At 43.2% G+C, this 12423-nt stretch overlaps 1 protein-coding gene across 4 annotated transcripts in view; it reads right to left on the minus strand.

Annotated features, from left to right (window-relative positions):
- ZBTB17 (zinc finger and BTB domain containing 17) overlaps positions 1-12423 on the minus strand; it is a 74807-nt gene that overhangs the window by 55943 nt on the left and 6441 nt on the right. For 2 of the 4 annotated variants that reach the window (XM_030222405.1, XM_030222402.1), the window contains exons 2-4: positions 7371-7448; positions 2344-2533; positions 2151-2238 (exon numbers count right to left, since the gene is read on the minus strand). The gene's annotated coding sequence lies outside the window, so the exon portion shown is untranslated. The remainder of the gene's footprint in view (positions 1-2150; positions 2239-2343; positions 2534-7370; positions 7449-12423) is intronic. The other 2 variants (XM_030222403.1, XM_030222404.1) reach the window with 2 other exon arrangements.

Consider the following 12423-nt stretch of genomic DNA (forward strand, 5'->3'; position numbering starts at 1 on the left):
CATAGCAGCATTTAATTTTCAAAAGGGCGACTTTGATAAAATGAAGAAAATGGTTAAAAAGAAGCTAAAAGGATCAGCTGTAAAGGTTAGGACATTAAGGGGGTCTTTTACAAAGGCGTGGTAGCTTTTTTAGCACACTAAATGCTAGAGACGCTGATAGGAATACATGGGCATCTCTACCGTTTAGCAAACGCTAAAAACAGCGCGCCTTTGAAAAAGGCCCACTAAAAAAGGTATGGACATTGTTTAAAAATACCATCTTGGAAGCCCAGACCAGATGCATTCCACGTATTTACAACGGTGGAAAGAAGAGAAAACGACAGTGAGCAAGGGTAATTAAAAGAGCAAAGCTGCCACCATCATACCTTGTGCAGAAGCTCTGATCAAATCATAAAGGGTAACCACTGTTACCAAAGCATCCACTTGAGATTGCGTAAGCCTTTCCTTCTCTTCAGGGACGAAAGTTCAGCTGTGGCCCTGCCTACCCAAAACCTGACTCGGGAGTTTCCCACTCTGTTGTATTAAGGGTCTGAATGGCTTCATAGATTGGAAAGGCTTTGGAAGGCTTTATGGTGGCTAAGATAATATGATCCTATGTAGAAGACTTGAGCAGGGACTAGGAAAATGCATGGAATTTCCAAAGTCCTAGAGATTACAGCCAGATGCTCTTCCCTTTGAAAGAGATGAACTACAGAAGGGTCATCATCCACTTCCTCCACCAGGATTTCCTCCTCTTCTAGCTATCCTGTCAACAAGGCTGCTCCAGCCCCACTGAGCCTGCATGATCTGAAATTGCTGCTGAAATAACTGAATTAGATTCTCAATCAATCACTTAGCACTTGCAAGAATCTTTGCTTTGGTGCTGAAGATCCCAACAGTTAACCTAGGGCGAGGGAAGAATTTCTGGTCTTTGAGAGCACTTTAAGAGAAAAGCACTATGGAGTAACAAACAAATTCTGGTGAAAAAGGCATCCCCTGCTTCCAGGGATTCTCCAGAATCTCCACAGGGTCCTAAATTATTTTGAGCAATCCCACTGTCTGTAAAAACCTTTCATGTTGTCCTAAACTCCCATCCTGAGGGCCAGGTGTCTCGAGACACTATATCTAAAGGAGTATCTGAAGAACAAACAGATAACATGGCTGCCTTTCACATGGCTTCTGCCCAGGAACCATGAGGCTAAACAGAAGCAGATGTAGTAGCTGGATTTTGTCCCAAAAATAGCCTTTTCGCTCTTTGCAGGGCTCTCCTTGTGGTCCGGAATCAAAGAAGGAACAGATAGTGCAGTCACTCACTGCAGCACTTTGGCCCCTACAGCAGGAGAAGTGGGTGCTTGGTATGCTCTGCCTGGGCTTCCATGACAAGAGTATCTGGCGTTCTACGCAGGCACATTGGCAGTGTTTGAAAACAAACCTGGTACTTCAACGGGACTCTTCTTTTAAAATACAAATGCAGACAGCTGCCTGAGCTCCCCCAGGAAGCACCAAGAGAAGAGGGAGACCTCCCACCAGCCCCTACAAGAAACCTCTGAACTTACAATTAGAAGCTCCATGATGTGAAAAAGGTTCTTCAGTGTTTCAAAACTCTATTCCTCTCTCACTTTCTTTCCTCTCTTTTTCTTTTTTTTTAATTATAGAGGAGGAAAAAAAACTTAAGACTCCTCTGATATGTCCTTTCAGTTCCAGCCAAAAATCAGCTTCTTTTTTGTTTGTTTACATCATCTATTGCAGCACCTCTTGCTTAGACGGTACCCAGTTTTCCAACTGACCCAGGAGTTTCCCTCTGTAACTAGAAGCTTCATGGTTTGCCCTTCACCATCTGCTGGAAACAGAGAAATACTGAAGAACTAAGGCTGCATGGTGTCTTTATAGGCAGCTCACAGGTCTTTGGCCTCTGTCTCCATCTGCTGGTTGATGGGCACAACCCACAGGTTCTGGACTGGTCTGGTAAGCATGCTACGGAATGAAAGGTTCATGACCTACAAAGAACACAGTATTCTAGAAACAAGCATTTAAGTCCTTTCTAATTTTCCTCTTCAGTGCAGAAAGATGATGGCCACAGCCAGAGGGGTGCTGGGGTGCAAAGAGAGAGACACAATTAATTGAAAAAAAAAAAAGAGAGCATGTTCTACAGATGACTAACAAGACCTTACCTGGAGTATTGGGTCCAGTTCTGGAGGTTATACTTCTGAAAGGATGCAAACAGGGTGAAGGTGGTCCAGAAAACAGCTACCAAAAGCCCTATGAATTGAGACAAAGATCTAAACATGTGTACACTACAGAGTAAGGGACATATAACAAACATTCAAATAGCTGAAAGGTATTAAGAATATGTAAGATGCAAACCTTTTTCAATAAGGAAGTTCCAAAACAAGGGATATCAGATTCCGAGGTGGTTAATGCAGGAGCCACACTAGAAATACATTTTTATAGAAAGGGTGACAGATATGTGGTATGATCTCTCAGAACAGGTGGTAGAGGCTAGAGCTGCAAAAAATTTCAAGGCGGCCTAGGATAAAACAAAGAGGATCCTTAGCTGTGAAAAAAGAAAAAAAAAAGCATGACTTAAAACATTTTTAAATGCCCTACTGAAATGATTCAAATGTGGGCTGCTGCAATGAATAGCAAAGTAAGTAACCCCGAATCACAAAGGAAGAGGAACAAAGAAGCTGCAACAGCAGTCCAAATAAAAGAAAAGGAGCAGCCAAAAGGTCCAACACATAAGAATTAGAAAAGCGAATTCAGAAATAAAAGTGTGCTTGTGTTGTCCTATTATGTAAATGTGTTAATACAAGCCCAACATGTTTCGGCAGCAGACTGTCTGAAGCTACTACTATTAAACATTTCTATAGCGCTACTAGACTTACGCAGCGCTGTACAAATTAACATGAAAAGACTGTCCCTGCTCAACAGAGCTTACAATCTAAATTGGACAGACGAACAGACAGCTAGGGGTGGGGAAATTGCAGTGGTAGGGGTGATAAGTGAGGGTGTTGCGTAAGAGAGTCATGGTTAGGAGTCGAAAGCAGTAGCAAAGAGGTGGGCTTTAAGCCTAGACTTGAAGACAGCCAGAGACTGAGCCTCTATTTACACTGGCCTCGAGGAATCCAGGGCAAGCAACCTCTATGCCAGAGGTTTTCAACCCAGTCATTAGGGAAAACCCAGCCACTGAATTCAATGAGGATATCCTGAAAACGACCACAGGCTAGGTGTGCCCTGAGGACTGGGTTTAAAACCTCTGCTCTATGCTGTGTGCGCCCCATTTTAAGCTATGTTTTATGTTCCTACGGTAAGAACTGATGCAGACAGTCTGCTGCCGAAACATGTCAGGCTTTTATTAACATGGCTAAATAATAGGACAACACAAGCACACTTATTTCTGAAGGTTGCTTTTTAATAAATTGTATTTGTGCGTTAGCCACTGGCTAGTTCTTTTGGCTGCTCCTTTTCTTTTATTTGACGAGACTAAGCCCACAGCTGGTTCAGCGTGGCAGACTGCAACACCACCATTAACATTCCAATTAATAATAATAATTAACATTCCAAGTCCTTGTAGAAATACAGACAACTGCATGGCCAGATCCATCTTGCAGCCTGTGATGACAGAATTAATTAGCAGCTATATCTGTATGGCAGGATGCAAGTACAGTAATAACTTTATTTTTATTTAATTTGCATCTTTTCAGTAGTACTTCCCAGTTCTAAAAATGCCTACACTTGAGGAGCAATGGAGGGTTAAGTGACTTATGAAGGAGAGCTCTGGAATGAGGGGGCATATGACAAAGTTAAGAGGGAATAGGCTTAGGAGTAACCTAAGGAAGTATTATTTCACAGAAAGGGTGGTGGAGGCGTGGAATGGCCTCCCGGTGGAGGTGGTGGAGTCGAGGACTGTTCCAGAATTTAAAAAGGCATGGGATAAGCCTGTGGGATCGCTTAGGAACAGGAAGAATTAGGGGTTACAGAGGATGGGCAGACTGGATGGGTCATATGGCCTTTATCTGCCGTCATGTTTCTCTGTTTCTATTATCCAAGGTTGCAAGGACTTGAGCCCTGGCTTCCTTATTCTCTGCCTACTGCTCTGACCACAAGGCTACTCTACCGCAACATGCAGCTGGCTCAGTCAGACCTTGTGGTAGAGCTGCAGGGTCATTAGTTTGGGGCACAGTGCTGCATGTGCACCATCAACTTGAAAGCAGTGTGTGTCCTACGCCACTGAAATAAGCAATCAGCTCCTGATGAGCACACAAACTCAGAGAACCATGCTACGTACTGCTTTTCTGCATGGTTTTATTTTTCATAGTTTCTTTTATTTATTTTTTTACCTTATTAACTTGGCTTTGTGTCTATACCTCTGACAAGACCATGGGTCGGGAAACTTTCTAAGGAGGTCTACACTGTAAAAGTGAGGGAGCGAGCAAGCTGCGAGGTTAAACTCTACTGGAAAGGGACAGTGTAAAAGTTATTTCCTCCTTCTACCTCAGCAACTCACCCCTGAAAGAGCTCAAGCCTAAGGGGGCCCATGGAGCCAAAAAGTTAAGGACATTAAAACAGGACAAAAATGACTAGGGACACTAAAAGAAAGGAAAACTAACTAAATAAATAACTAAATGTGAGGAAGGCACCGAGGCAAGAGTGAAACTAAACACACAGAGATCAAAACCATGACCTCTCTTCTCCGTGGAAAAATAAAGACTGCTGGTCCCGTGCTCACATATCAGGCGGGAAGGCAACCCACGTGTTTGCGGTGGAATAGTGCTAAAGGCCTCAAAGAGACAGAGCGCTGGGCAGCGTCCACACCAGGCTCCGTCGGATGATGTCACCCAGTTGTGAGATAATATGACCCGCTTGTCCTCAGAGAATCTTAGATACTAGAGCAATTCTTTTTAAGATAGAACAAAAAATGGGCCAACACCCCCTACCCAATCAAGTAATCTTTCTTTTCCCTACCTGCAACCCGGGTGGCACTATTTTAGTACTTTTAAAAATCCCGCTATAGACTTAGGGAGAGGTTGTCTCAAAGATGAAAGTGTCTGCAGAAAGAGCAAGGAAGGAGACAAAGACTAGAGCAGAGGGAGGAAGAGAGAGGGAGACCCATTCAAAGACCAGAGCACAGGGAGAAGAGAGTCACAGACTAAGGCTGGGAGAAATGAAACATTAACTACCAAAGTCCAAGGTCTGGAGAGGGGATGAATTACAGACTAGGTACTACTGGGCGAATTCTCCACACCTACAAAACACAGAACTTGGACAGAATTCCCTTCTTACGCAGAAATCTACATTTGCTCTACAGATTTTGGTGCAGGGACCAGGAAATAGGCACAGTTGCAAAATACATGTAGGCAGAAGCAAGACAGGAACACATTTCCCCAGCCCCCTCCAACCTCCACTGGCTCCCTACTGAATCAAGAATCACATTTAAGGTAATTTCTCTCATCTTCACGGTGCCAAGCAACAATTCCCCTACAGCCATCACTACTGTCCTACAACAGCTGCTAAAAGTACCATCTTTCTTCACCATCACATTGTCAATTTTCTGTGTCACTAGACCAAAACTTTAAACTCACTACTCCTTTAGCTAATATTCCTTCAAGAAGATGTTGAAAACGTTACCTGTTGAAACAAGCATTCAAATGAGAAATACAACCACAATTTGGCCACGGACTTGAAACTGAAAATCTAAAACTACAAGTCCAATCTCATTAATCAGCATAATTTAATCGACTTTTCTCAGGTGCCATGTCTTGACCTATTTTACCTGCTTTGTCCCCTGTTAACTTTTACTTTGTTACGTTGTAAGCTGCCGAGAATAGCAGATCATGTGGCATATAAACCATTAAATAAATAAATAAAATAAGGGGATGTTGTGTATACTAACCTTTGGAATGGTTTAATGGTTACAGTAGTCAACTGAGAACCAGGGAAGTCAGAGTTTCAAGTTTTAAATATTTGATATGCTGCCTTCTAGGCGGCTTACAGACAGTAGAGGAAGAAGTGTGTGATTTAATACAACACAGCGAAGTGAGGAAAGGGGGGGCAGAACTATAAAATATGACAGGAGAGCGGGGGAGGGCCAAACAAAAGGTTGGGCTGGTGCTATCCAGCGACTGCTTGGGATAAGAGCTTCAGCAATGAAGAAGTTAAAGAAAAGCATCTTTGAACAGAAATGTTTTCAGATCTATTCAAGAGATGTCTGGAGGCGGAGATGTGGAGGTAAGGAGTTCACGAATAATCTCCCTATGACTGGATATGTAGAGACGGTTTTGATTAAGGGACCGAAATGTTTGAGCGGGAACATGACCACCTGAACTTCAAGAAATCACTAAAAACCAACCTCTTCAAAAAGGCCCACCCCAACGATCCTACGTAAACCTCTTCACCCAAAACACAGCATGCCTAATGATCGTACTGGACAACACACAATCTTCATCCCTTCCAACCCTCCACATATACCTCGTTCGATCACTATACAACCTTGTATTTGCTATCAACCGACTGGGCAAACGCCTTGACGGTACTATGGAAGCCACATTGAGCCTGCAAATAGGTGGGAAAATGTGGGATACAAATGCAACAAATAAATAAACATAATGAATGAGATGGCGAGCAAGGTATAAAGGTTCTTCCGAGGTGAGCGTCAAGGCTAAACAGGAGCAGTTTGTAAGTAATTCTATGGTGAATGCTTTTAAATATGATGTACATAAGTACATAAGTATTGCCATACTGGGACAGACCAAAGGTCCATCGAGCCCAGCATCCTGTTTCTAACAGTGGCCAATCCAGGTCACAAATACCCGGCAAGATCCCAAAAATGTACAAAACATTATCCCAGAAATAGTGGATTTTCCCCAAGTCCATTTAATAACGGTCTATGGACTTTTCCTTTAGGAAGCCGTACAAACCTTTTTTAAACTCCGCCATATTTTCCAACCTTAAAAAACGGCTCATGCCGGCTCCAACACACCACTGCCGGGCTGCATAATGGAGCTACTACGGGAGGGAGGAAGGAAGGCAGGCACAGAGATGCTGGACTGGAAAATGCAACTGGTTTTTTCTTTTTTTTATACCGCAGGAGCAAAGCTTTTTACTGCTCCTGCAGTGCAGTAAAAAGTTTTGCTCCCGCATCCGTGGTAAATGGCCAGATTTTTTTTCTTTTACTGTGGATTTAATGCGTCCGCGTCCCCGTGTCATTCTCTAATACAGAGTATGACTTAGTGATTTGCTTGATCGCCCCAGGCATAAACTGATAGAAAACATCTGTGAAAGAGACACTATCATTGTGAAATCATGAGTTATTTTCTTTACTCCGATGTTACCTAAACTGCAAACAGTTTCATTAAAAGCTTATGAGGGTGACTATCTTGCTGATTAGGTACCTCTTTTTGGCCAATCGGGTCCCAGTTAGCAGCACCAAATATCAGCAACTGTCCCTTGAAGTCTGAGTCTTCAAATTTCTGTTAAGGGTTAAAAAAAAAACAGTAAATCAGCCCCAACACCAGCACTTTTCATAAAGAAATGCAAAGTGATGCACTTAGGGAGTAGAAACCCACGAGAGACTTATGTGTTAGGCGGTGAGAGTCTGATAGGTACTGAGGAGGAGAGGGATCTTGGGGTGATAGTATCTGAGGATCTGAAGGCGACGAAACAGTGTGACAAGGCGGTGGCCGTAACGAGAAGGTTGCTAGGCTGTATAGAGAGAGGTGTGATCAGCAGAAGAAAGGAAGTGTTGATGCCCCTGTACAAGTCGTTGGTGAGGCCCCACCTGGAGTATTGTGTTCAGTTTTGGAGGCCGTACCTTGCGAAGGATGTTAAAAAAATGGAAGCGGTGCAAAGAAAAGCTACGAGAATGGTATGGGATTTGCGTTCCAAGACGTATGAGCAGAGACTTGCTGACCTGAACATGTATACCCTGGAGGAAAGGAGGAACAGGGATGATGTGATACAGACATTCAAATACTTGAAAGGTATTAATCCGCAAAAAAATCTTTTCCGGAGATGGGAAGGCGGTAGAACGAGAGGACATGAAATGAGATTGAAGGGGGGCAGACTCAGGAAAGATGTCAGGAAGTAATTTTTCACAGAGAGGGTGGTGGATGCTTGGAATGGAGATGAAAACGGTAACGGAATTCAAACATGCATGGGATATACATAAAGGAATCCTGTGCAGAAGGAATGGATCCTCAGAAGCTTAGCCGAAATTGGGTGGCGGAGCAGGTGGGGGGAAGAGGGGTTGGTGGTTTGGGAGGCGAGGGTAGTGGAGGGCAGACTTATACGGTCTGTGCCAGAGCCGGTGATGGGAGGCGGGACTGGTGGTTGGGAGGCGGGGAATCCTGCTGGGCAGACTTATACGGTCTGTGCCCTGAAAAAGACAGGTACAAATCAAGGTAAGGTATACACTGTGATAAGAGGCTGTCCTATCCGGGGTAGGCCACTAGAGGGCGCTAGTAGGAAAATAGGTGGAGATCGCTAGGACCGGGGAGAGCCCTGGGATGTCCACAGGTGTAGGAGGTTATGGGCTGGCTCCTGTGTAGCTAATTAACTACTTTATACCCCACCTGAGTGGTGAAAGGAAGGTGGTGAGCTGGCAGCAGAAGAAGAGAGATCCCCCTGGAATATACTGGCTAACCTTATGGACTTGTGGTGGACTGGGTGTCCAAAGGAGATAAGCAGGCTAAAAATCCTGGGGTAAGAAGGCCCTAAAGCATTAGTGTTGGACGGTGAGTCCTCAGTACTTATAGAACTGTGTGTCCCCAGTACTTGTAAAGAACTGTGTGTTCAAAGGAAGGCCTGTGTGTCCCCAGTACTTGTAAAGAACTGTGTGTTCAAAGGAAGGCCTGTGTGTCCAGGACTGTGTGTCCCAAGTACTGGTAAAGAACTGTGTGTTCAAAGGGAGGACTGTGTGTCCAAAGTACTGAGAGAAGCAGGCTGCAAATCCTGGGGTTGGGAGTCCCCCAAAGTATTGAAGCTAGTACTGAGCCCATGTATCTGTGTGGGGAGGCTCAGTGTGAAGATCTATGAAAGTATAAAGTATTAAGCTAGAAGAAGTGTGCCCAGGGGCTGGAATAAAGAATTGCCTGAGAAATATGCAGTTGGTGAGACCTGTTTAATTTGCTTAGTGGGAACCAGGTCACCCTGAGTGAGAAGAGGGATATCACAACACATATGAATTTATCTTGTTGGGCAGACTGGATGGACCATGCAGGTCTTTTTCTGCCGTCATCTACTATGTTACTATGTAACACAAAAACAGAGAAAAAAAACAGTTTGATAAAAATGATAAAATAAAGTGTTACAAAAAACATAAACCTGACTTATAATATTATAAAGTTATGCATATATTTGTACATATGTTTGTATGTGTGTGTGAGAAGTATATATACACACACAAATATATATATACACACATACAAGGGGGGGGGGAGAGGGAAGTAAGGCAAATGTCAGCTGTCTGCAACAAAGCCACCTGAACTCCCTTCAGGGTTGAAACCTCTCTTCCCTTCCCCCTAGGAAGAGGAGAGAGTGAGAAACAGAAAAAAATGACAAAACACCTGTTTAATTTTTTTTTTAATTGCAGTGTTTTATTGGTGTTTAATCACTTAAAACTTAAAATTAGAAACCCTGTGTATAACAAACACGATTAAGGTTTTCATAATAAATTATAGTTTTATGTGAAGGCCATTAAACATATACCAGATTGGATAACACTAGAATAGGTACTCAGTAACTGTACCTGTGGTGAGACAACACAGATATTTTTCTTACCCACAAAGAGCCCCTAGTTAACTATTACAATTTACAAATGCCTAAAAGAAGAGGTCTTACATATACAACATGAAAACATCAAAAATAAGTACATAAGTATTGCCATACTGGGACAGACCGAAGGGCCATCAAGCCCAGCATCCTGTTTCCAACAGTGGCCAACCCAGGTCACAAGTATCTTGCAAGATTCCCAAAAAGTACGAAGCAGTGGATTTTCCCCAAGTCATTTTAATAATGGTCTATAGACTTTTCCTTTAAGGAAGCCATCCAAACTTTTTTAAAACCCCGCTAAGCTGCTTTTACTACATTCTCTGGCAACGAATTCCAGAGTTTAATTACTTTTGAGTGAAGAAATATTTTCTCTGATGATTAATTTTAAATTTACTACTTTCTAGCTTCATTGCCTGCCCCCTAGTCCTAGTATTTTTGGAAAGAGTAAACAAGCGATTCACGTCTACCGTTCTACTCCACTCATTATTTCATAGACCTCTACCATATCTCCCCTCAGTCGCCTTTTCTCCAAGCTGAAAAGCCCTAGTCCTAATGAACTCGATTCCCCACTGCAGGCACAGGCAGCTCCTTGTGACTCTGGGCAAGTCACTTAACCCTCCATTGCCCCAGGTACAAATAAGTACCTAAGCCGCATTCAGCCTGCCATGAGTGGGAAAGCGCGGGGTACAAATAAAAAAAAAACTATGTAAATCCACATCTAAGACTTAACCTAACAAGGGAGCAATTTCATGCCCTGAATTCTAACAGCACATATTATTGGGTTTTCAAAGTTTCCCACACTCCTGTTCCAGACTCTTGGGTATCAGGCCCCACCTGGAGTATTGTGCTCAGTTTTGGAGGCTGTATCTTGCTAAGGATGTAAAAAGAATTGAAGCACTGCAAAGAAAAGCTACGAGAATGGTATGGGATTTGCTTTACAAGACGTATGAGGAGAAACTTGCTGACCTGAACATGTATACCCTGGAAGAAAGGAGAAACAGGGGTGATATGATACAGATGTTCAAATATTTGAAAGGTATTAATCTGCAAATGAACCTTTTCTGGAGATGCGAAGGAGGTAGAACGAGAGGACATGAAATGAGATTGAAGGGGGGCAGACTCAGGACTAATGTCAGGAAGTATTTTTTCACAGAGAGAGTGGTGAATACTTGGAATGCCCTCCCGCGGGAGGTGGTGGAGATGAAAATGGTAACGGAATTCAAACCTGCGTGGGATAAAGACAAAGGAATCCTTTTCAGAAGGAATAGATCCACAGAAGCCTAGCGGAGACTGGGTGAAAACACCGGTAATTGGAAAGCAAAGCTAGTGCTGGGCAGACGTCTAGGTCTGTGCCCTGAAAATAGCAAGGACAAATCAAGGTCAGGTATACATATAAAGCAGCACATATGAGTTTATCTTGTTGGGCAGACTGGATGGACACTACAGGTCTTTATCTGCCGTCATCTACTATGTTACTATATTAGTTAATCTTAAGGCTGCAGAGAGGACATGGGTATTGTCTGAGACATAACAGTGCTTGGCAGACAGTAGTCAGAGGCATCCATGCAATGCTATGGCCATAGAAATCCAAGGTTAAGAAACATGGGATAATATATTAAGGAGTTAAATTATTGTCCCCTGGGACAGTCCCACATTTTACAACATAGGATATATGTCCATAAACAACTGCCCACCCCCCCCCTCCGAGAAGCCCATGGTACCTGAGCCAGCCTCAGCGTTTTGCTCTCTCTCCCTGATACATGGAATTCTCTTGCTGACTTCAACAGGACGTCTATCAGTTCAAGACAGGGTTATTTAGGCAGGTTATTAACCTATCGGACTAAGGTAATTTAAGTTTTCTTTATTAGGAAACAGAGTAGTAGGTAACTTGTTCTTTTTCTTTTTTAATTATTTTACACTCAAGTTTTATTTTTCATTTTGTGTTCTAGCACTGATTTATTGGTAAATTATGCTGTGCAATGTGCATCTCCTCCCCCCCTTTTTATGTCAGTAGTTGTCTGTTTTTAATGATATTCTGATGTTTCATTTAAACACATTCTGTACACTACTTTGATACTGATTTGAAAGGTGGTATAACAAATGACACAAAATAAATAATTTTATTGTTTGTCCTCAAGTCTGACTAGGAACTACAGACGCCATCATCCTCAGCCACCAGAGTTGCTGGACAACACCTCTGCCTGCCTTCAGTGATGGAAGATCAAAAGATTTTACCCTTGTAAAAGTGCAGTTTGAAAAATCCCCCCACCCCTCTGATGTGATTAAGCAAAGTTACTCATATATACCAGGTGTTCGGACAGCAGGCCAAGTATTCTCACAGCTGGGCAAGGTCAACTGACGCAGCCCGGTGTGGACGCTGACTAGCAAGACTGAGAACTTTCTAGTAGAGACCCATCACGCATGCACTGGTGCCTTCCCGCTCGCCATGTGAGAATGGGTCCCTCAGTAATATGTGACAGCTGAAGAATAGAACTCCGAGGGGAGGTGGGAGGGTATGTGACAATACTTGGCCTGCTGTCCACGAACACCTACAACAGGTGAGTAACTGATTTCTCTGAGGACAAGTAAGCCTTTGTATTCTCATAGCTGGAAATCCCTAGCTACCAGGCTCACTGAAAACAACAATACTAGGAGAATAGGGACTCGAAATATCAA

The sequence above is a fragment of the Microcaecilia unicolor genome, chromosome 13 (assembly GCF_901765095.1).
Source record: "Microcaecilia unicolor chromosome 13, aMicUni1.1, whole genome shotgun sequence".
Taxonomy (NCBI): Eukaryota; Metazoa; Chordata; class Amphibia; order Gymnophiona; family Siphonopidae; genus Microcaecilia; species Microcaecilia unicolor.